This window comes from Pseudophryne corroboree, chromosome 10, assembly GCF_028390025.1.
Source record: "Pseudophryne corroboree isolate aPseCor3 chromosome 10, aPseCor3.hap2, whole genome shotgun sequence".
NCBI lineage: Eukaryota > Metazoa > Chordata > Amphibia > Anura > Myobatrachidae > Pseudophryne > Pseudophryne corroboree.
This window is the reverse complement of record NC_086453.1, coordinates 247889162-247914651: the sequence shown is the minus strand read 5'-3', so window position 1 is coordinate 247914651 and position 25490 is coordinate 247889162. Positions and strand designations below refer to the sequence as shown.

At 45.9% G+C, this 25490-nt stretch overlaps 1 long non-coding RNA gene across 1 annotated transcript; it reads right to left on the bottom strand.

Moving 5' to 3' along the window:
• Positions 1-21493: 21493 nt before the first annotated feature.
• LOC134965471 (uncharacterized) lies at positions 21494-24897 on the bottom strand. The gene is made up of 3 exons (XR_010188385.1): positions 24603-24897; positions 23960-24066; positions 21494-21632 (listed from the first exon to the last, which is right to left on the bottom strand). It is a non-coding gene; the product is annotated as an uncharacterized LOC134965471 (long non-coding RNA).
• Positions 24898-25490: the final 593 nt, after the last annotated feature.

The following is a 25490-nucleotide window of genomic DNA, read 5'->3' as shown; positions in this document are numbered from 1 at the left end:
AGATACTGCTACTTCTCGATGGTTTATGTTTGTTTTAATGTCCTCTATACCTGTGTACTTTGCCATTTCTAGTAATGCCCTGTGAAAATATTCTGCAGCAGTTTCTGACTCTTTCTGTCTAATGGAGAAAATCTTGTTCCACTTAACTACCGCTGGGAAATACTCTTTTAACTGTAAACTTATTCTTTTTACGTTATCTTTGTTGTACACATCTGTAAGAGGTACATCCTGATCTAATCCACAGTCAGCCAAAAATTGAGCTGCGTCAACATTTGAGGGTAAACATGCCCTCAGCAATACCTGCCAGTCTTTGTTATTGGGCTCTAAAGTGTTCCCTAGGTCTCTGATGTATTTCTGGCTGGCAACTAAGTCTTTCCTAGGGTCAGGGAACTCAGACACTATGGTTCTTAGTTCCATTCGGGAAAATGGGCTGTACATGGCAATGTTCCTAACAGGTGTGATTCCTGTTGTGTCAGTTTTCCCATTTGGCACTGCTATTACCCTAACAGGATTAAGTTTACTAACATCACTCTGTGTAGGTTCTACAGCCTGTGGTGAAATGGTTTCAGCGTAGTGTATGGTGCCGTACTTACCTGTAGATACGACCTCACCTATCCCTCCGCTAGGGGCTTTGTTACTAATCTCGTGGGTGGAGCCATGCCTACTGTTGTCTCTGCTATGGTGGCTGCTAGAGAGAGCGCCGATATTGTTGCCGATTCGTCTTCTTGATCACACTCCTGGGGAAAGTTCAAAACAGGGTACAACTTGCACGGGTTAATACTTGCATTAGTTAACTTATTAACATTTACACAGTTGCTAAGTGTTTGTTTGTTACACCCTAATGCGTCATTCTCCGCAACCAATTTCTCTCCTGATATGTATGGTGGCGGCGGGGCTGTCGCTATCAATTTCTTGATAGGATTAGATCCTGCCGCCAGAGCCAATCCTCTCTGTATTTCACCCTCCTGTTGCCATAACTGTAAATAATCATAATGTTGGATTCGTCTCTTTGTTGATTTAATGAGACATATCCTCCTCCTTAAATTTTGCAACACTTCTGATCTAAAGCTACCTACTCTTGGGAATTTCTCCCCGTCATGCACTGTCATTCTCTCCCATTCATCACATAAAACCTCTGTATGTGAGCCATATTTTTCACACATTACGTACCTTGCCGACCCGACTGGTCGGTTTACTGAATCAACCCGAACCGAGGTTGATCGCCCCCTTCCTGAACAATTGGCCCCCATAACTTGCAGGCGTTGCTTTCACCACCTCTGACCTTATTTCAGGGTCTTCAGCGAACCCTTACAAAAACCAAAATGTTCACGATAGGCTGACGGTGGCGGTTTACCGAGTACCCCACTCACTCGCCCACGCCGACCAATACGACCCACACACTGCCTTAGTGCTGGCGTACTCGACCCAGGGCCCCTATGAACCTCTATTTACTGGAACATGCGAGGGATATCCGCAGAACACTTACTCTTTCCAGTAACTATTGGTTGTTGGACAATTCCTGAGTGACCAGCGAACTTACCTTCAGAAAATAAAAAATTACACAAATCACATCAGAGTGTACAAATAGTTTTACGACCGGGTTTGTACACAAATGGTACTGGTCAGATTAACTAATGTACACAATTACGTGCGGTACAATCGTTCAGCACATAAGCAACTAATCTTATGTACTGAGCGACCAGTGGAATCGAAAATTTCGGCTGCGAATTCCTTCAGCCAGAGCTTTATTGGCCTATATGGGTTTTGCACCAACCCCCTGGGTTGTGCCCTTTTCTCTTTTATGGCAGACTTCTTAGTCTGCTGTACCTGGACCTCCCGGTCTGTAGTATGACCTCCTGGTCTACTATTCTCTACTGCTCAAATTTTATGTTTAACCAGAGATGCCTCCCTAGCCACCATGCACGTCACTTACATGTATGTACCTCTGCGAGAACTCGACTTCTTGTGGTTCAACCTGTAAAATTGTATAAACTTAAATTACATACAAAACACTCACTCACCACACGTACACTTTTGCTTCTATTTCTATTTCTGCGCAGAAATTTTCTTTAGACCAGATGTGTTGTGAATTTGGAGAAGGATCTGTTAATCTAAATTTCGGACACTAAAAATAGATTTTGCGCTATTTATCGCCTGATGCGCTACTTATCGCCTGTTGTGCTACTTATCGCCTGTTGCGCTACTTAAAAATCAACTGTCGTGTGACTTGAGTTACGTGGGCGTACCCAGACGCTCCGTTGCGTAATTTACGCTGCGTGCGTCGGCCTTGGCGTACGCGAGTCTCAGCCCTTTGTTAGAGACACGTGTACACAAAACCAATGTCCACCGCAACACAACTAACACTTTTATCAATGTAGATGATCCTCGATCGTCTACCGCGCAACACACCAATCTCTCCTTTTACCTTAGGTAGAGTTGCATGTGGGTTTTATACTTTAACTATGAAATAGCGACAAATCTCTCTTAGCACGTTTTATCAATTATAAAATGGCAAACAGGAGAGTGATATATGAAAATACACGAATGAAAAAGAAATGCAGATATGTGCGTGTGTACGCAAGACAGAAATAAACAGTTTTAAAAGACACTAGCGTGTTGTTCTTACCTCCGGTTCCAGATTCCTTCAGCACCCTTTACTAAGCGAAGCAGACGCTTATCCAAACAGCACTACGAGGAATATGACCTCCCGCCCTTTGCTGCTGGATAATGTCTGCTGAAATTACCTAGCAGAGATATGTGAAGGACAGGACGAGCCGCCAATTGATAAAGCTAAATATTTATCTTATATAAAACCCTTTATGAGGTCTAAGAACACTGTACGCTATTTACGTATGGAGTACCGTAAGGGTACGCTCGTTGCGTAACGATCGCTTAGCCGTGGTCGAGACGCTCAAGCGTCACGTTCGCTCACGGCTGAGAGATCACAGGCAGGCACGCTATTGGCTGCCGGCTAACGTAATGATTCGCTATAGCGTAGCGGACGCTCGGGACCACGAGGAGATCACCAGCGGCGCTGACGCTCACAATGTTAAACCTTTAAATCTAAACCAAAAACAATGTAATATGCTGTAAAACCTTAGTGTAGAGTTAGGGTGTAGATGCAACACAGTGTAACCTTATTAACTTAAAAGCTGTTTGAGCGTCACCGACGCTCTGTGAATACTTAACACTATAAGAAATACACAGATACCGTGCTTAGGGTCCAACGCCTAATATATATATTATGAATGTTATACTTGCAAAAGAATTAATACAATACAAGTCATACACTACAATATAACATAGACTACCTAACCAGATAACTACACAGGAAATACAATACAATAATATTACGTTTAAGAGAGTACGAGAGAAAGAGAAGAAGAGAGAGAGAGAGATATGGCCCATAACATCAGGAAAGTGTTAGGGTCTCCTGCCCTGTGCTGCCACGTCGTCATGGCAACCGGGAGACAAGTGCTAGCGGAGTAACCTGAGCGCAGCTGATACTCCGGTTCGGGTCTTTTGCTGTGCAGTGGTTATAGGCTCTGTGCATGGCAGGGGATCCGGTGCTGGTTTTTGTGCTCACAGTCTGTGAGGTCTGAGTGGGGCGTGGACAGCACCTGCTTTATAAGGCCTCTTTTCAGGGTAAGCAGATGCTGCTGAATCTTTGTTGGTTAGTCAGTTTCTGAAAGTTAGCCAGTACTGTGTAGCTTTGTATTTGTTTGTTGCTTACTGCAAATAGGCCTGGGGATTTGGTATTACACTCTGCCAATCCAGACCTAGCAGTAAGACTGGAGTCAGTCGTTTAGCTTGCTGGGGTTCTGTTACTACTCTGTGAACTTAGCAAGTTTGCGGCTGTATTCTAAGACTTGCCTGTCTAATCCTGTCTCACTGTGCTAGGTGTCAGGGGTCAGTTTAGTGGCAGTAAACCGAACCTGTGCACTGCAAGTGAGAATTAGGATTGTGGAGAATCTCCTTGTGTCTATCATTCCATCTCTGACCAAGGAGTTTACTGCCACACCCGTTGGTAACCCTTTAGGGTTTTGCTGTTGCCCTTAGCAACAGCATTTCGGGTTTTCTATGTATTAAAACACAACATCTTGCTTTTCACATCTGAGCAGTTCTAATACAAGGGAGATACCCAGTTCCTTAGCCTCTGGGCTTCTTTGTTCACGTTGTGTGTATTTTGTTACCCTACCACCTTCTGTGTACGTTATGTCATATTCCCTAGTCTGTCTGTGAGTCCATTTGTTTTGCATAACAGTTCAAACACCAGTACATTCCTGCAGGCACTGGAGTGCATAACAGTCCTGACACCAGTACTTTCCTGCAGGCACTGGTGTGCATAACATATTCAGCAGCCCAATACTCCTGTTGAAATTTTGTGGGAATATGGAGCATACCCCTCAAAATACGTTGCAACAGGTGGTTGATCAGGTGCAGGTCCTGACTCAAAAATGTAATGATTTGTCCATTAAAATGCACACCTCCCAGGCTGCTGGCGGAGCTCCCGCAGCAGCAGCACCTGCAGGGGTTAAGGAGACGAAAGTAAATCTCCCGGATCGTTTTTCTGGAGATCGCTCGCAGTTCTTTTGTTTCAAGGAGAGCTGCAAGCTATACTTCCGGCTTAGGCCTCAGTCTTCTGGGTCGGAGATTCAGCGGGTGGGCATAGTGATTTCCTTGCTACAAGGAGACCCACAGGTCTGGGCATATGGGTTGCAGCCTGACTGTCCGTCGCTTAAAAGTGTTGATGCTTTTTTTACAGCACTGGGCATGTTGTATGATGACCCTGACAAGACGGCCTCAGCCGAGGCTCAGATTTCGATCCTTAAGCAAGGGCGAAGGCCAGTTGAGGTTTACTGTACGGAGTTTCGGAGGTTGGCCCATGATACCCAGTGGAATGACCCAGCCCTGAGACACCAGTACCGAAGAGGTCTTTCTAACCAGATAAAGGACCAACTGGTACAACATCCCTTGCCTGATAGCTTGGATCAGCTCATGCAGTTATCCATCCGGGTGGATAGACGGCTGAGAGAGCGTAGGCTTGAAAGGGAGACTGAGATTTCCTTCCTTCCCAAGGGAACCTCAGACTCTGAGGAATTTTCCGAGGAGCCTATGCAGATTGGGGCTACCCGCCTCTCCTCGCGTGAGAAGATGCGGAGGAGACAGCAGGGGTTGTGTTTGTACTGTGGGAATAAAGGTCATGTGGTAGTATCATGCCCAGAAAAGCCGGAAAACTTCAGGGCCTGAGGGTGATGGGAAATATCCTGTCAGGCCAGAAGTCAGAATTTCCCAAGAAGACTTTTATCATTCCGGTGACTTTGAAGATCCTCGGTCAAACTGTCAAGACTGAGGCCTTTGTGGACAGTGGGGCCGACGGGGTTTTTATGGACCGCCAATTCGCCCTGAAACACTCTGTTCCCTTAGTACCCTTGGCATCGGAAATTGAGATTTGTGGGTTAAACGGGGAACCATTATCCCAAGGTAAAATTACCTCTTGCACTAGCCAGATTTCTTTGTTTATTGGAGCCACACACTCTGAAAAATTGTCCTTTTATGTGACTGTCTGTACTTTTGCCCCATTGGTGTTGGGGTTACCCTGGTTAAGGGCCCACAATCCTCAATTTGACTGGGTCTCTGGGGAGATTCTTAGTTGGAGTACTGATTGTTTCAGGAGTTGCTTGAGCCTTCCAGTCAGGTTCTCGCAGCTAAGTTTGCCAGGATTGCCAGGGTGTTATGCAGATTTTGCGGACGTGTTCTCCAAAAAAGTTGCAGAGGTACTACCTCCCCATCGCTCCTATGACTGTGCCATTGATTTGTTGCCAAATGCTAAGCTTCCCAAGAGCAGGTTGTACTCCCTGTCACGTCCTGAGACTCAGGCTATGGCAGAGTACATTCAGGAGAACTTGGCTAAGGGATTTATCAGACCTTCACAGTCTCCAGTTGGGTCGGGGTTCTTCTTCGTGGGTAAAAAGGACGGTTCGTTGCGACCCTGCATCGACTTCAGGGAATTGAACCGTATCACGATTAAAAACTCATACCCACTGCCTCTCATTTCGGTCTTGTTTGACCAGCTTCGTACTGCCACCATTTTTTCTAAGATTGACCTACGCGGTGCGTACAATCTAATCCGAATAAGAGAGGGGGATGAATGGAAGACTGCCTTTAATACCCACTCGGGGCATTATGAATATTTGGTGATGCCTTTTGGGCTCTGTATTGCCCCGGCAGTCTTCCAGGATTTCATGAATGATGTGCTCAGGGAATATTTGGATAGATTCTTAGTTGTATACTTAGATGACATCCTAATCTTCTCCCATTCCCTGGAGGAACATCGGAAGCATGTACGCTTAGTCCTCCAGAAACTCAGAGACCACCGGCTTGGGGCGAAGCTGGAGAAGTGCGAATTTGAAGTTCAGCAAATCGCATTTCTAGGATATATTATCTCCCCAGAAGGTTTCCAAATGGAGGGTTCCAAGGTACAGGCAGTCCTGGATTGGGTGCAGCCCACTAGTTTGAAGGCGCTTCAGCGTTTCCTGGGCTTTGCGAATTTTTATAGACGATTTATCGCTGGATTTTCGTCTATAGTGGCGCCCTTGGTGGCACTCACTAAGAAAGGGGCGGATGTTGCTCACTGGTCTTGTGAGGCTAAAGCGGCTTTTGCCCGTCTCAAAAGGGCATTTGTTTCGGCCAAGGTGCTGCGACACCCAGATCCAGAGCGTCCTTTTGTGGTGGAGGTGGATGCCTCTGAGATGGGTATTGGGGCAGTGCTTTCTCAGATGGGAGTGTCAGATAATCGCCTTCATCCCTGTGCTTACTTTTCCCGTAAATTTTCGCCTGCCGAGATGAATTATGACGTGGGTAACCGGGAATTGTTGGCTATTAAGGATGCACTCGAGGAGTGGAGACACTGGCTTGAGGGGGCTAAGTTTGTGGTCTCAATTCTCACTGACCATAAGAATCTGGCATATTTAGAGTCAGCGAAGCGTCTCAATGCCAGGCAGGCACGATGGGCTTTGTTTTTTGCTCGCTTTAATTTTTTGATAACATATCGCCCTGGGTCAAAAAACATCAAGGCTGATGCGCTCTCGCGGAGTTTTGCTCCAATCCAGGAGACCACCGAGGAGCCGTTGCCCATTGTTTCCCCATCATGTATTAAAGTGGGCATTACCCAGGACCTCTTATCATTAGTCCTTAGAGCACAGGAGCAGGCTCCTCCAGACCTTCCGGTAGGTCTTTTGTTTGTGCCTCCTAGGTTAAGACAGCGAGTGTTCCTGGAATTCCATGCCAAGAAGTCTGCAGGTCACCCGGGTATTGCCAGAACTCGGGAGTTGCTATCTAGGGCGGTGTGGTGGCCCTCGGTGGCTAAGGATGTGGATCAGTGGGTTCGGGCATGTGACATCTGTGCCCGAAATAAGACTCCTAGAGGGGTTCCTGTTGGCCCACTACATCCACTCTCTATCCCATCTAAGCCATGGACCCACATTTCAATGGATTTTGTGGTGGACTTGCCCAAATCCTCGGGGATGACAGCCATCTGGGTTGTCGTTGACAGGTTTTCGAAGATGGCGCACTTCGTTCCACTGGTTGGGCTGCCATCGGCCAGACGCCTGTCTGAATTATTTATGCTGCATGTTGTGCGTCTCCACGGGTTGCCACTTGATGTGGTCTCTGACCGCGGATCCCAGTTTGTGGCCAAATTCTGGAGGGCATTTTGTTCCGATCTCCAGATTTCTGTCAGCTTGTCGTCGGGCTACCATCCGCAGTCTAATGGGCAGACTGAAAGGGTGAACCAGTCCTTGGAGCAGTTCCTCAGGTGTTATGTCTCCAAGTGTCAGACTGACTGGGTTGCTCATCTGTCCATGGCGGAGTTTGCCTATAACAACGCGGCTCACTCTGCTACAGGGATCTCTCCCTTCCTTTGTGTGTATGGGCATCATCCTAAGGCCAATTCTTTTGACCCCCTGGACTCCACGCCTGGTGGTTCCTCTGTGGTTTCGGTCCTTAGAGGTATTTGGCGGAAAGTGAAGAAAGCCCTTGTGTCTGTGTCATTAGTGACCAAAAGGGTTTTTGATAAGCGGAAAAGACCCTGCAGCTTCAAATTAGGAGACTTCGTCTGGTTGTCTACCAAGAATTTGAAGTTGAGACAGCCATCTCATAAGTTAGGCCCCCGGTTCATCGGCCCTTATAAGATCACCAGGGTTATCAATCCGGTGGCATTTCAGTTAGATCTGCCCCGTTCTTTTGGTATCAATAAAACATTTCATTGTTCCCTTTTAAAACGGGCGATTAGTAATCCTTCTTCCAGTGGAAGACCTTCCCCTCTTCTGATACGTGGCCAGAGGGAGTTTGTTGTTGAAAGGATTCTTGACTCCAAGGTGGTTCGGGGTCGGCTGTCATTTTTGGTGCACTGGAAGGGGTATGGCCCGGAGGAGCGGTCGTGGGTGCGCAGTTGTGATCTTCATGCCCCCAGACTGATACGCTCTTTCTTCTCGCAGTTCCCCGATAAACCCGGTGGTAGGGGTTCTTTGACCCCTCGTCAGAGGGGGGGTACTGTTAGGGTCTCCTGCCCTGTGCTGCCACGTCGTCATGGCAACCGGGAGACAAGTGCTAGCGGAGTAACCTGAGCGCAGCTGATACTCCGGTTCGGGTCTTTTGCTGTGCAGTGGTTATAGGCTCTGTGCATGGCAGGGGATCCGGTGCTGGTTTTTGTGCTCACAGTCTGTGAGGTCTGAGTGGGGCATGGACAGCACCTGCTTTATAAGGCCTCTTTTCAGGGTAAGCAGATGCTGCTGAATCTTTGTTGGTTAGTCAGTTTCTGAAAGTTAGCCAGTACTGTGTAGCTTTGTATTTGTTTGTTGCTTACTGCAAATAGGCCTGGGGATTTGGTATTACACTCTGCCAATCCAGACCTAGCAGTAAGACTGGAGTCAGTCGTTTAGCTTGCTGGGGTTCTGTTACTACTCTGTGAACTTAGCAAGTTTGCGGCTGTATTCTAAGACTTGCCTGTCTAATCCTGTCTCACTGTGCTAGGTGTCAGGGGTCAGTTTAGTGGCAGTAAACCGAACCTGTGCACTGCAAGTGAGAATTAGGATTGTGGAGAATCTCCTTGTGTCTATCATTCCATCTCTGACCAAGGAGTTTACTGCCACACCCGTTGGTAACCCTTTAGGGTTTTGCTGTTGCCCTTAGCAACAGCATTTCGGGTTTTCTATGTATTAAAACACAACATCTTGCTTTTCACATCTGAGCAGTTCTAATACAAGGGAGATACCCAGTTCCTTAGCCTCTGGGCTTCTCTGTTCACGTTGTGTGTATTTTGTTACCCTACCACCTTCTGTGTACGTTATGTCATATTCCCTAGTCTGTCTGTGAGTCCATTTGTTTTGCATAACAGTTCAAACACCAGTACATTCCTGCAGGCACTGGAGTGCATAACAGTCCTGACACCAGTACTTTCCTGCAGGCACTGGTGTGCATAACAGAAAGACAATATGATTGCGGAGAAAACTTACGCACAAAGGAAACGATCGCAAGCGCTTCTGGACATCCAGCTCCCGATTTTCAGCAATGATAACCGTTGAAGAGTGAGAGCTGGATGTGATCGGCTTGTCTATTTATGCCCCACACAGAATACAATTCAATGGTCCCTACAATCTCATTGTTCATTGGACACAGGAATTCCTCCTCGCATTATAACAAAAGGTCATAGGTTGATTCATACAGGTGGGCTGTGACTATTTCCAACAGCTCAGGTGGGAGGGAAACTGGGTTTCCCGCCGCATGGATAAGTAAGTGCAAATACAGTAAATGTTCATAAACTTCTTATGTCCATAACTATTCGCACGAGCGATTAGTCCGCTTCAAACCAACACCGGAATATTGCTAATTAAATACTCTTCCGATGGGTACTAAACACCACTGTATTACTCCTGTCTGACCCTTCGTATCAAACAAAGGGGGATTTCTCTGTTCATGAACATTCTATATTAACCAAACTTTCAGAATCTATCAAAGGGACCATGATCTACAAAATACATTATATAGTGGAAATATGTAACGAAAGAGTCGCACGCTACGAACACATGAACTCTACCGTAAATGCACATACCGCGCGCCCGCGGGTGCCCGCAACAGCGAGTATGCGCACGCACGGGAGAGCGCACGCATGCGCAGCGCAGACCTGTGTGAGGTGCAAATATGGCAGTGTGCATAGAGATATTTTTCTGACTTTGACATTTTTCAAAAAGTTCTGCACCACCAAATTAATTGTATGTGCAAAACATGGGACATGCTGGAATTTGCCCAGATGTAATGCATGCACAATATTGGTGGCATTGTCCGATATCACAAATCACCAGGAGAGTCCAATTGGGGTAAGCCATTCTGCAATGATGTTCCTCAGTTTCCATAAGAGGTTGTCAGCTGTTTGCCTCTTACTGAAAGCGGTGATACAAAGCGTATCCTGCCTAGGAACGAGTTGGCGTTTGCAAGATGCTGCTACTGGTGCCACTGCTGTTGTTGCTGCGGGAGGCCATACATCTACCCAGTGGGCTGTTACAGTCATATAGTCCTTAGTCTGCCCTGTTCCACTTGTCCACATGTCCGTGGTTAAGTGGACACTGGATACAACTGCATTTTGTAGGACACTGGTGACTCTTTTTCTGATGTCTGTGTACATTCTCGGTATCGCCTGCCTAGAGAAGTGGAACCTAGATGGGATTTGATACCGGGGACACAGTACCTCAAACAATTCTCTAAGTCCCACTGAACTGATGGCGGACGCATGTCTAACACCAACATAGTTGTCAAGGCCTCAGTTATCCGCTTTGCAACAGGATGACTGCTGTCATATTTCATCTTCCTCACAAAGGACTGTTGGACAGTCAATTGCTTACTGGAAGTAGTACAAGTGGTCTTCCGACTTCCCCTCTTGGATGACGATCGACTCCCAGCAGCAACAACAGCAGCGGCTGCAACAGCAGGCATACCACTCAAGGATCCTATGGAGGAATCCCGGTTAGGAGAGGACTACTCAGTCTTGACAGTGACATGGCCTGCAGGACTACTGACGTTCCTGACTGAGTAGGAAGTTGACGTTGAGGGAGTTGGTGGTGTGGATTGCAGGAGCTTGGGTACAGGAGAAAGAAGGGATTTAGGTGTCAGTGGACTGCTTACTTACTTACCCAAAGTTTCACAACTTGACACTGACTTCTGATGAATGCGCAGCAGGTGATGTATAAGGGAGGATATTCCTCCAGTGTATTGGCTGGACTGATGCAGCACAATACACTGACTACACTGGACTGGACAGCACAACACAGCACCACTTTATACAGCTACACTGGATATATGGCATCAGAGGACACCAAAACTGTGACTGGCTGGACTGATGCAGCACAATACACTGACTACACTGGACAGCACAACACAGCATCACTTTATACAGCTACACTGGATATATGGCAGCAGAGGACACCAACACTGCTCTTGGACTAGTCCTGGTTCTAAAAATATAGGGTGGAAAAGGGAGGTAAAGACTACCTTACACCCCAGTTTTTGACCCTGCACAAACAGACCTCAGCCAACACAGGGGAAAAAAAATCATAATATTAAACCCCACACAGTAATGCCCCTTGTACCATATTATGCCCCCTGCACCATATTATGCCACACACCACAATGCTGTTATACATTATGCCCTACAGTAAAGCTTGTAAATACTTTTACATTTCCTGCTTGTTGCCAAGGATTTCACACGCTGGGTGTCATGCTGGTTGCCAGGGGTTTCATGTTCTTGGATCCATGCTCATTGCCAGGTGTTTCATGCTCTGGGATGAATGTCATGCTCGTTGCCAGTGATGTGTAATGTTCATTACCAGGGGTAATGCTCATTGCCAGGGGTGTGTAATGCTAGTGGCCAGGGGTAATGCTTGTTGCCAGGGGTGTGTAATGCCAGGGGTGTGTAATGCTAGTTGTCAGGGGTGTGTAATGCAAGTTGCCAGGGTTGTGTAATGCTAGTTGCCAGGGGTGTGTAATGCCAGGGGTGTGCAATGCTAGTTGCCAGGGGTGTGTAATGCTCATTGCTAGGGGTGTGTAATGCTAATTGCCAGAGGTGTGTAATGCTCATTGCCCTGGGTAATGCTCTTTGTCAGGGCTCAGGGGTGTGCAATGCCAGTTGCCAGGAGTGTGTAATGCTCATTGTCAGGGCTAAGGGGTGTGTAATGCTAGTTGCCAGGGGTGTGTAATAATGTGAGGGGTGTGTAATGCTAGTTGCAATGGGTCAGGGGTGTGTACAGGCATAAAGGCTTACAGCCCGCCAGTTGCTCCTCTTCTCCTCCGGCTCCCTATCATAGCTCTCCACTCGGGGGACAAAGTTTCATGAAATTATGCTTTGCTACATGATGTCAGGGACAGGAGGAGCAGTTAGGGACATTGAAAAATCGCACTGCTCATCCGTCGCTTGAAATGGCACCACCCCCATCTATTAAGTCCTGGCTGTGGTTCCTTGGGGAGTTGGGACACCACCAATAAAGGGGGCCCTTCTCTCTAGGCACCCAAGTGCCCAGGCTGAAGCCTAAGGCTGTCCCCAGCATCCATGGGTGGTGAGTGCTGAGCTGATGGCTATTGTGTAAAATAAAGATTAAATATTTTCTTTTACCTGTGGAAGTACAGGTCCCAGCAAGTCTCCCACGGATGCTGTTACTTGGAGAACTACAAGTAACAGCATGTGGGACATTAAAGGACCCACTGGTACTAGAGATGTGCGGCGGGCACTTTTCATGTGTTGTGTTTTGGTTTTGGTTTTGGATCTGGATCCTCGCTTGTGTTTTGGATCTGGATTGGTTTTGCCAAAACCACCCTTTTGGGTTTTGGTTTTGGATCTGGATGATTTAAAAAAAAAAAAAAAAACAGCTAAAATAACAGAATTCGGGGGTAATTTTGATCCTACGGTATTATTAACCTCAATAACATTAATTTCCATTTATTTCCAGTTTATTCTGAACACCTCACACCTCACAATATTGTTTGCTGGATGACTAAGCTAAGCAACCCAAGTGGGTGGCACAAACACCTGGCCTATCTAGGAGTGGCATTGCAGTGGCACACAGGATGGCAGATTTAAAAAAAAGGCCCCAAACAGCACATCATGCAAAGAATAAAAGAGGTGCAATGAGGTAGCTGGATGGCTAAGCTAAGCGAAACAAGCGTGCGGCACAAACACCTGGCCCATATAGGAGTGGCACTGCAGTGGCAGACAGGATGGCAGATTTCAAAAATAGGGCGCAAACAGCACATGATGCAAAGAAGAAAAAGCGGTGCAATGAGGTAGCTGGATCGCTAAGCTAAGCGACACAAGTGTGCGGCACAAACACCTGGCCCATCTAGTAGTGGCACTGCAGTGGCAGACAGGATGACAGATTTAAAAAATAGGCCACAAACAGCACATCATGCAAAGAAGAAAAAGAGGTGCACCAAGGTCGCTGGATGGCTAAGCTAAGAAACACAAGTGTGCGGCACAAACACCTGGCCCATCTAGGAGTGGTACGCAGTGGCTGAATTTCGAAACTGGCCCGCAATTTTTCGGGCCACCGACAGCATCTCCTGCACGCCCCTGTCATTTCTCAAAAATTTCTGCACCACCAAAAAATTGTATGTGCAAAACATGAGACGTGCTGGATCTTGCCCAGATGTAATACACGCACAATATTGGTGGCACAGGAGAGTGTACCCGTAAATCACACACACACGACAAAGCCTGTAAAAATAATTTGGATAATAATAACCCTTTTATTTGGACGGAGTTATATAACAATATACGGCACAAAAGAGTGTACCCCTAAACCACACAGGGCAAACCCTGTAAAAATTATTTGGATTAAATATTAATAACCCCTTTATTTGGAGTAAGTAATATACAGCACAGGACAGCACCACTGGACTTATACGGCAGTACCCCTGGACTTATATGGCTGTATCACTGGACTTATACGGCAGCATCACTGGACTTATATGGCAGTACCACTGGCAGTGATGTACTGGGTCTCTAAATCGGGCCGGGCAGTCATGACCACGCGCTGGGGGGCACGCACGCACGTCACAGGGGCGGGCCACCATGATGTACTGGGGTGTGCCGCGAGTCATGGGGGCATGGACTCATGGCAAGCCCGCATTACCATGGCGATGCTTGCTGGGGGCAGGGGCGCGCCATGAGTCTGGGGTCATGGACTCATGGCACGCTCCCATTTCCATGGAGACCGGTGGGGGCGGCTGAAGCAGAGAGCTTCGCGCAGCCTTCCTGTGTTTCTGAGTGAATGGATCGGCCCACCGGCCCATCGACCCTGACCACTGGACTTGTACGGCAGTACCACTGGACTTGACTTATACGGCAGTACCACTGGATTTATATGGCAGTACCACTGGACTTATACGGCAGTACCACTGGACTGGACTAATACAGCAGTACCCCTGGACTTATCGCAGCACAGGACACCACCACTCGACTTATGGCAGCACAGGACACCACCACTGCACTGGGCTTATACAGCAGCAGCACTGGACTCATGGCAGCACAGTACATTACCACTGGACTTATGGCAGCACAGGACACCACCACTGGACTCATGCAGCACAACACAGCACCACTGCACTGGACTTATACAGTAGCACTGGACAAATGGCAGCACAGGACACACCACTGTGACTGTACTGATGCAGCACAAGACAACACCACTGGACTGATGTAGCACAACACAGCACTGGAATGACACATAAGAGCAGGTCGCCACACCACTTTCCCGCACAGACAGACACTGAGGAGACATGTCCTCTCACTACACTCTCCAGGACTGGAGTGAAAATGGCAGCAACACACGGCTCCTTATAAGGAATCCAAAACCCACAAGAATCCAACAGCTGGATGATGACGTTTTGCCTCGTTCTGGTTTCCGAGTCTGGCGGGAAGTCCTGAGCCGGATTCAGGAAGTGATGTTCGGTAGGGTTCAGATCTCAGAGAACCAAACCCGCTCATCTCACCTGTAGTTTCACCTGTAAAAGAAATATTACAATAACCACAACACACTGACACCATGACAGTATAACATTAATTAAACATACATGCACACTCACACTCAAACTTACATATACTTACCTACATCCAGGGCTGCCATTAGAAATTGTGGGGCCCAAGACTGACAAAATAGACAGCCCCCCCTCAAAAAAAAGTAAGATTCTACCGCACTGCTCCACCCCTATGTGATGTCAAACACTGTGACGTTACATATAGGTGGAGCGTTGCGGACCTACATTAACGGTTCAAAGAGAGCTGATGCACAGATAAGTAGAGATGAGCGGGTTCGGTTTCTCTGAATCCGAACCCGCACGAACTTCATGTTTTTTTCACGGGTCCGAGCAGACTCGGATCCTCCCGCCTTGCTCGGTTAACCCGAGCGCGCCCGAACGTCATCATGACGCTGTCGGATTCTCGCGAGACTCGGATTCTATATAAGGAGCCGCGCGTCGCCGCCATTTTCACACGTGCATTGAGATTGATAGGGAGAGGACGTGGCTGGCGTCCTCTCCATTTAGATTAGGGTTGAGAGAGAGAGAGAGATTGACCTGAGGCTGTGATACTGTAGAAGAGAGTGCAGAGTTTAGTGACTGACGACCACAGTGACCACCAGACAGTGCAGTTGTTTGTTTTATTTAATATATCCGTTCTCTGCCTGAAAAAAACGATACACACAGTGACTCAGTCACATACCATATCTGTGTGCACTGCTCAGCCCAGTGTGCTGCATCAATGTATATATATATCTGACTGTGCTCAGCTCACACAGCTTATAATTGTGGGGGAGACTGGGGAGCACTGCAGTGCCAGTTATAGGTTATAGCAGGAGCCAGGAGCACATAATATTATATTAAAATTAAACAGTGCACACTTTTGCTGCAGGAGTGCCACTGCCAGTGTGACTAGTGACCAGTGACCTGACCACCAGTATATATAATATTAGTAGTATACTATCTCTTTATCAACCAGTCTATATTAGCAGCAGACACAGTACAGTGCGGTAGTTCACGGCTGTGGCTACCTCTGTGTCGGCACTCGGCAGCCCGTCCATAATTGTATATACCACCTAACCGTGGTTTTTTTTTCTTTCTTTATAGTCATACTAGTTACGAGTATACTATCTCTTTATCAACCAGTCTATATTAGCAGCAGACACAGTACAGTGCGGTAGTTCACGGCTGTGGCTACCTCTGTGTCGGCACTCGGCAGCCCGTCCATAATTGTATATACCACCTAACCGTGGTTTTTTTTTCTTTCTTTATACATACATACTAGTTACGAGTATACTATCTCTTTATCAACCAGTCTATATTAGCAGCAGACACAGTACAGTGCGGTAGTTCATGGCTGTGGCTACCTCTGTGTCGGCACTCGGCAGCCCGTCCATAATTGTATATACCACCTAACCGTGGTTTTTTTTTCTTTCTTTATACATACATACTAGTTACGAGTATACTATCTCTTTATCAACCAGTCTATATATTAGCAGCAGACACAGTACAGTGCGGTAGTTCACGGCTGTGGCTACCTCTGTGTCGGCACTCGGCAGCCCGTCCATAATTGTATATACCACCTAACCGTGGTTTTTTTTTCTTTCTTTATACATACATACTAGTTACGAGTATACTATCTCTTTATCAACCAGTCTATATATTAGCAGCAGACACAGTACAGTGCGGTAGTTCACGGCTGTGGCTACCTCTGTGTCGGCACTCGGCAGCCCGTCCATAATTGTATATACCACCTAACCGTGGTTTTTTTTTTCTTTCTTTATACATACATACTAGTTACGAGTATACTATCTCTTTATCAACCAGTCTATATTAGAATCAGACACAGTACAGTGCGGTAGTTCACGGCTGTGGCTACCTCTGTGTCGGCACTCGGCAGCCCGTCCATAATTGTATATACCACCTAACCGTGGTTTTTTTTTCTTTCTTTATACATACATACTAGTTACGAGTATACTATCTCTTTATCAACCAGTCTATATATTAGCAGCAGACACAGTACAGTGCGGTAGTTCACGGCTGTGGCTACCTCTGTGTCGGCACTCGGCAGCCCGTCCATAATTGTATATACCACCTAACCGTGGTTTTTTTTTCTTTCTTTATAGTCATACTAGTTACGAGTATACTATCTCTTTATCAACCAGTCTATATTAGCAGCAGACACAGTACAGTGCGGTAGTTCACGGCTGTGGCTACCTCTGTGTCGGCACTCGGCAGCCCGTCCATAATTGTATATACCACCTAACCGTGGTTTTTTTTTCTTTCTTTATACATACATACTAGTTACGAGTATACTATCTCTTTATCAACCAGTCTATATTAGCAGCAGACACAGTACAGTGCGGTAGTTCACGGCTGTGGCTACCTCTGTGTCGGCACTCGGCAGCCCGTCCATAATTGTATATACCACCTAACCGTGGTTTTTTTTCTTTCTTTATTGTCATACTAGTTACGAGTATACTATCTCTTTATCAACCAGTCTATATTAGCAGCAGACACAGTACAGTGCGGTAGTTCACGGCTGTGGCTACCTCTGTGTCGGCACTCGGCAGCCCGTCCATAATTGTATATACCACCTAACCGTGGTTTTTTTTTCTTTCTTTATACATACATACTAGTTACGAGTATACTATCTCTTTATCAACCAGTCTATATTAGCAGCAGACACAGTACAGTGCGGTAGTTCATGGCTGTGGCTACCTCTGTGTCGGCACTCGGCAGCCCGTCCATAATTGTATATACCACCTAACCGTGTTTTTTTTTTCTTTCTTTATAGTCATACTAGTTACGAGTATACTATCTCTTTATCAACCAGTCTATATTAGCAGCAGACACAGTACAGTGCGGTAGTTCACGGCTGTGGCTACCTCTGTGTCGGCACTCGGCAGCCCGTCCATAATTGTATATACCACCTAACCGTGGTTTTTTTTTCTTTCTTTATACATACATACTAGTTACGAGTATACTATCTCTTTATCAACCAGTCTATATTAGCAGCAGACACAGTACAGTGCGGTAGTTCACGGCTGTGGCTACCTCTGTGTCGGCACTCGGCAGCCCGTCCATAATTGTATATACCACCTAACCGTGGTTTTTTTTTCTTTCTTTATACATACATACTAGTTACGAGTATACTATCTCTTTATCAACCAGTCTATATATTAGCAGCAGACACAGTACAGTGCGGTAGTTCACGGCTGTGGCTACCTCTGTGTCGGCACTCGGCAGCCCGTCCATAATTGTATATACCACCTAACCGTGGTTTTTTTTTTCTTTCTTTATACATACATACTAGTTACGAGTATACTATCTCTTTATCAACCAGTCTATATATTAGCAGCAGACACAGTACAGTGCGGTAGTTCACGGCTGTGGCTACCTCTGTGTCGGCACTCGGCAGCCCGTCCATAATTGTATATACCACCTAACCGTGGTTTTTTTTTCTTTCTTTATACATACATACTAGTTACGAGTATACTATCTCTTTATCAACCAGTCTATATTAGCAGCAGACACAGTACAGTGCGGTAGTTCACGGCTGTGGCTACCTCTGTGTCGGCACTCGGCAGCCCGTCCATAATTGTATACTAGTATCCAATCCATCCATCTCCATTGTTTACCTGAGGTGCCTTTTAGTTGTGCCTATTAAAATATGGAGAACAAAAATGTTGAGGTTCCAAAATTAGGGAAAGATCAAGATCCACTTCCACCTCGTGCTGAAGCTGCTGCCACTAGTCATGGCCGAGACGATGAAATGCCAGCAACGTCGTCTGCCAAGGCCGATGCCCAATGTCATAGTACAGAGCATGTCATATCCAAAACACCAAATATCAGTAAAAAAAGGACTCCAAAACCTAAAATAAAATTGTCGGAGGAGAAGCGTAAACTTGCCAATATGCCATTTACCACACGGAGTGGCAAGGAACGGCTGAGGCCCTGGCCTATGTTCATGGCTAGTGGTTCAGCTTCACATGAGGATGGAAGCACTCAGCCTCTCGCTAGAAAAATGAAAAGACTAAAGCTGGCAAAAGCAGTAGCACCGCAAAGAACTGTGCGTTCTTCGAAATCCCAAATCCACAAGGAGAGTCCGACTCCAATTGTGTCGGTTGCGATGCCTGACCTTCCCAACACTGGACGTGAAGAGCATGCGCCTTCCACCATTTGCACGCTGAAGGGTTAACTCTTCTGTGCTTTGTAAATATTACTTTTTATATGATCAATTTCCTTATAATAGTTACAGTGTAAAAGTGAATATTTCTACTTCCCTAATGAAGGGTTAAAACATGCTATATGAACTGTTATGTGTTTGCATAGATACGTACCACCCTGTGCCGGGTACCTTTGTCTGCTCATACAAATACCAGGCTTGTATGAGCCTGGTTTTCAAGGGCAGTTCCATACCAGATCAAACCTGTTATTTCTACTTCTGTGTGTTACCAAATGTCCTGTGTTACAGACTTTGATAAATGTTTTGAGAAACTTGTAGAAAACCCATATATGGACATCCGCCTTATATATTCTGCCTGGTAACTGCTAACGAGCCAATAAGAGTGTAACAACATGTCAGTTACACCCATATACGTTGTCTTATATACTTTTGTTAAACGAACAATAAACAGTGTGAATCTTTGCTGCTTGTGTTGTGCATGTGACTTGTGGCTAAAGGTTTACACTCACGGACGTCTGAGAGGCCATCACATCGAGGGTTAATGAATAGAGGGGCAATCCTTTCAAGTGGGGGCTCAGTCCGCGATTCAGTTGGTCGTCCCCGGATGGTAAGATAGAGAATTTATTGTCTGTCTTTGCCATACGGGATTGCGGTCATACACTGAAGCTGAATCCGTGTCAGTGTTCTGGGAACACGTGACCAAACATCTTTAATGTCTGGGACTTAAAGATACGTCTGAGAAGGGACCAGGGGTCCAAGCGCAACTCTCCAAAGACGTTAGTATCTGGGATACTTAAAATAGACCTGGGAGTCTATACATAACGAGACGTTAGTATCTGGGATACTTAAAATAGACCTGGGAGTCTATACATAACGAGACGTTAGTATCTGGGATACTTAAAATAGACCTGGGGTCTATACATAACGTAGATTATACCTCGATTTGATCGTCTATATATTCTTGTATGTTTGTAGTGAGATAAGTTCTTATATTTGGTCAGACGGCTGGTAAGTTTTCGTCTGCCAGATATCTTTACTCAAACACTTTTCCTGCTTCCTGTTTAAAACGCTGTATTTTTCTGACATCTTGTACGAATGGTAAGTATCGTACACGTCAAAAGATTTCATGTTCTCACTATACAGATAATATTGTGATATTGTCAATGACTAATTAACTGGTTAGCTGATGCATGTATAGTAGAGTCTTGTAAATTTTAGATATTTTCTTTTAAAGTTGTACTGTTGATTTATATTACTGTCTGACAATGGGCTCTAGTCAGAGTAAAAAAAACTACATATCCCCCGCCCCTCCCTGGTGAGACATGCAAGATGTATGTCGCCCGCAACTCTACCTCAGAGTATTACTTAGTTAACCCATGGGTGTATAATTTAGCAGGGTAGACAGAGAAAGCAGGACAGGACCCATTCCTACGGGAAGGCAGTAATTACCCTTTCTATATGGAGGATTAAAAAATATCAGTTCCCAACAGCACAGAAGCGAAGAAGTGAGAAACTGTAAATCTTTGAAATCCCTCTCGCCTCCCCCTTGCATTCCAATGTATCCTGCGCTTGAGGACACAGATCTCTTGGCAGCAGTAACCCTTTCACACCAGATGGGATCGCCTCCAACTCCACTGCTGGAGGGTGCGTCCACTAGCTCTATCCCTAACGCACCAGTAACCCAGAGTTTAGATAATAGTAAAACACTGTCCCAAGCCCACCATTACCCTCGATGGCTGTATATCTTATTTGCGCAAAGCTTGCAAAGGACGCAGCTATACACATATGAAGGAAGTCTTTAAAACCCGTGCTCCTTTGCCTGTGCTTTTTTGCCTGTCGCTGTAGCTTGTAAACAGAAACCCTCGGAGTCTGTTACTGAGTTTTGGAAAAGGTTTAAGGACTGCTGGACAGATGACGCTGGCTTACCTTTGCTTAACTCAGAAAGCTTACTCATTTCCACCTTCATTAACAACCTACCCACCAATGCCTGACTTAGCTCAAGTAAACCCCGCTCTTTGGTCAGAAGGTCCATATGACACTGGCCTAATCTCATGCACACCACATAAGGCCAATCTCAAACCCGACTCACAACCTGTTTATCAAAAGCAGTATCCCCTCTCACCAGAAAAGATAGAAGGTCTCATACAGCAATTCTTACAACAGGGTATTCTCAGACATATTGTATCACCATACTGTACTCCTGTGAACCCTGTTGCCAAAGCTGATGGCAGTATAAGATTTGTACAGGATCTCAGAGCGATCAATCAGTTAATTGTCCCAATTGCACCAATTGTTCCAGATGTAAACTCACTCATTTCTGCAATCCCTGCAGATGCTGCGTTCTTCTCTGTAATTGATTTGAAGAATGCCTTTTTCAGCATACCTGTAGATTCACAGACACAATTACTTTTTGCCTTTTCTTTTGAGGGTAAACAACTTACCTGGTGCAGATTATTGACGCACCTGTTGTCTCCAGGCCACATTGGGGCCCTGGCAACCTCACCATGGTTCAGTCCTGCTACAGTATGCAGATGATCTGCTGCTCTGTAGTCAAACTGAGGAGGCCTGCCGAGAGGATGGTGTTTCATTACTAAACTGGCTTTGTGAATGTGGACACAAGGTGTCCAAAACAAAAATGCAATGGTGTAAAAAGCATGTTGATTACTTAGGTTTTGTGCTCACTCAGGGAGAGAGGAAAATCAGTCCACAACGCATACAGTCTGTATTGGGCCTGGTCACCCCAACTACCCAGAAGGAACTACTGTCCTTCCTGGGTATGGTAAATTACTGCAGACAGTGGATTTCTGATTGCTCTTATTATGATAACATTTTGAGACAAGCCACACTGAAGGACAAACCTAAAACTGTACAATGGTCACAAGAAATGTTAACTGCATATGAAAGTTTAAAATGTATGTTGATGAAAAGTCCGGCACTTGGCCTCCCCAATTATGTACTACCTTTCCATCTATATGCAAGGGACAATTGTAAAACCATGGCGGGGGTGCTCACACAGTTTTATGGAGGAAAGTTGCGCCCCGTGGCATTTTTTTTCCAAAGTCATGCCAGTGTCTGTGCAAGGTATGCCTGCCTGCCTCAGGGCTTTGGCAGCCTGTGCAATGGTTGCAGAAATGGCCACTACCCTCACTTTAGGCCACATCACAGTACTCCACACCACACATGATGTCCTGGCAATACTTAAAGGCTTACACACACAGCACATGTCAACACAACGCCTTAGTGGATATGAAGTACTCCTTTTGAGTAACCCTACCCTTACCATTAAGTACACTGCTAGTTCTTCTGGCCCTGCACCCATTCTCAATGCCCTTTTAGGCTTGAAAGGTCCCGAGGATGAACCACCCGACCTACATGACTGTGCTGCTTCCATTGAAGCTGAAACTTCTCCCAGACTTGACATGTCTCCCGTTCCCATACCAGGCGCAGACATAGTTTTTGTTGACGGCTCCTGTAGTAGACCCAATGACAATACATACCAGGCTGGCTATGCCATTGTCACCCTCCCTGACACTGTGTTGGAAGCCCTACCAATACCTTATCAGTCCGCGCAAGCTGCAGAACTCATTGCACTCACTAGAGCATGTCCCTCCCTTGACAACGTCCATCTGCTCACTCAAACTTCAAGCTGCTGCGACTAATACTGATCTCTCCGACTGGACTTACCCAATTCTGCAGAAAAATCCTAAATCAGGATTAATCTGCAAAGAGGGGAAACCCTGTATACCCCAGTCCAGTGCCCCTTTGCTCGTTGCCCATTGCCGTGGTGTTGGTCACCGTGGTGAAGCCACAACACTCCTCCTACTAACCAATGATTTTTATGTTACTAATGCCAAATCACTTGTGGACCAGTATGTTAGCAGATGCATCACTTGCCTCAGGAATAACCCTAACAACCCTAATAAAGCGAAACACCAGCATCTTAAATACCCCACCACCCCTTTTACACACTTACAAATTGATTTTACCCATATCCCTGGCATAGGCAAACAAGAATATGCCCTGGTCATTGTAGATATGTTCTCTCGCTGGCCAGAAGTATTCCTAACTAAGTCAGAGGATGCCAAGACAGTAGCAAGAATCCTAACACAGAAAATCATCCCTAGATGGGGGTGCCCCCTGCAAATAAATAGTGATAAAGGCTCAGCCTTTACAGCCAAAATCACACAGGCCTTAGTAAAAGCTCTGCAGGTGGAGTGGAAGTTTCACATCCCGTACCACCTGCAGAGTTCAGGGGTCATAGGAAGAATGAATAGGACCCTCAAAGACAAACTAAGGAAGGCCACAGGAGGTACCTTCCACAAATGGAAGCAGGTCCTTCCCATTATCCTAGCAGAAATCAGAATGACCCCACAGAAAACTCTAGGATACTCACCCTTTGAAATACTAATGGGTAGACCCTTCCCCACACCCTGGGCTAAGAAACCGTTGATGATACAGGAAGGAGATCTAGAACTTATAAGGGAAGAGTATGTCAGGGCCCTCATAACCAAACTTGATGAGATTGAACATGATGTCGCTTGTAAAAAACCCTCTGAATCCACAGGAACCAACACACCCTTTTAAGGTCGGAGACAGAGTAGTGGTGAAGATCCTCCCCCGCAGCAAGAGCCCAGGAGACTTCACCTATGGCCAAGAGGCGGAAGTCGTAGCAGTTACCCGAACAGCAGTCCTGACAGAGGAAAGTCCTACCTGGATCCATGCATCCCGAGTAAAAAAGGTTCCTAGACCAGACCTAGAGAGGGAAGCAAGTGATTCCAGTGAGGTACGAACCGGGGCAGACAGCCCTGACCTCCCACCTAGCGAAGACAGAAGAACAGAAAACGATGAAGAACCTGCCCCCTATCTCTATCCTGGGGACTATCTCGATAGCCCTACTGGCCCTCATTCACCTCACAATATGTGAAGTCGACATCACACAAACAGATGGGGTCCCCACCTTGTGGTACAATTCCTCCAATACACACGTAGCCACATACATCCTTGATTATTTCATGTTCCCTAAACTTGCTGACAACAAACACAATAAAAGCAACTGTTATGTCTGTGGCAAATCTAGGCCCCACCTAGGTACAGTGCCCCTTAATATACCCCTAGAACAGGAAAATTGTTTTTTCAGCCTTTTTAATGACACCAAAACAAATGACAGTCAGTGCGAAATGTGGAAAAGGGAATATCCCATATTGTCAAAAAATCCCAACCCATGGAGCCAATATTTTGGGTGGTTTGAAAATTGGAAACAGGCTCTTGTGCAAATAAGCATATTCATACTTGTAACTTTAATTCTTGTAGGCATTATAGTTTATTGTGTAATTCCCTGTGGAAAGAAACTTACCTCCAAAGGCATTGATAAGGCCCTGATGTACTATGATATAACCACCAGTCCTGTCACCTCCTCTGATAGTAAGGGACCCGACGATTATGTCCAATATCTCAAGAACTGGAGGAACAAGAAAGGAGCCTCACCCAAGAATCATGTTATATAACAATCATGATTCTAAGAGGGGATTGAAGGGTTAACTCTTCTGTGCTTTGTAAATATTACTTTTTATATGATCAATTTCCTTATAATAGTTACAGTGTAAAAGTGAATATTTCTACTTCCCTAATGAAGGGTTAAAACATGCTATATGAACTGTTATGTGTTTGCATAGATACGTACCACCCTGTGCCGGGTACCTTTGTCTGCTCATACAAATACCAGGCTTGTATGAGCCTGGTTTTCAAGGGCAGTTCCATACCAGATCAAACCTGTTATTTCTACTTCTGTGTGTTACCAAATGTCCTGTGTTACAGACTTTGATAAATGTTTTGAGAAACTTGTAGAAAACCCATATATGGACATCCGCCTTATATATTCTGCCTGGTAACTGCTAACGAGCCAATAAGAGTGTAACAACATGTCAGTTACACCCATATACGTTGTCTTATATACTTTTGTTAAACGAACAATAAACAGTGTGAATCTTTGCTGCTTGTGTTGTGCATGTGACTTGTGGCTAAAGGTTTACACTCACGGACGTCTGAGAGGCCATCACATCGAGGGTTAATGAATAGAGGGGCAATCCTTTCACACGCCCCCTGCAAGTGATGGAAGGAGCACCCGCAGTCCAGTTCCTGATAGTCAGATTGAAGATGTCAGTGTTGAAGTACACCAGGATGAGGAGGATATGGGTGTTGCTGGCGCTGGGGAGGAAATTGACCAGGAGGATTCTGATGGTGA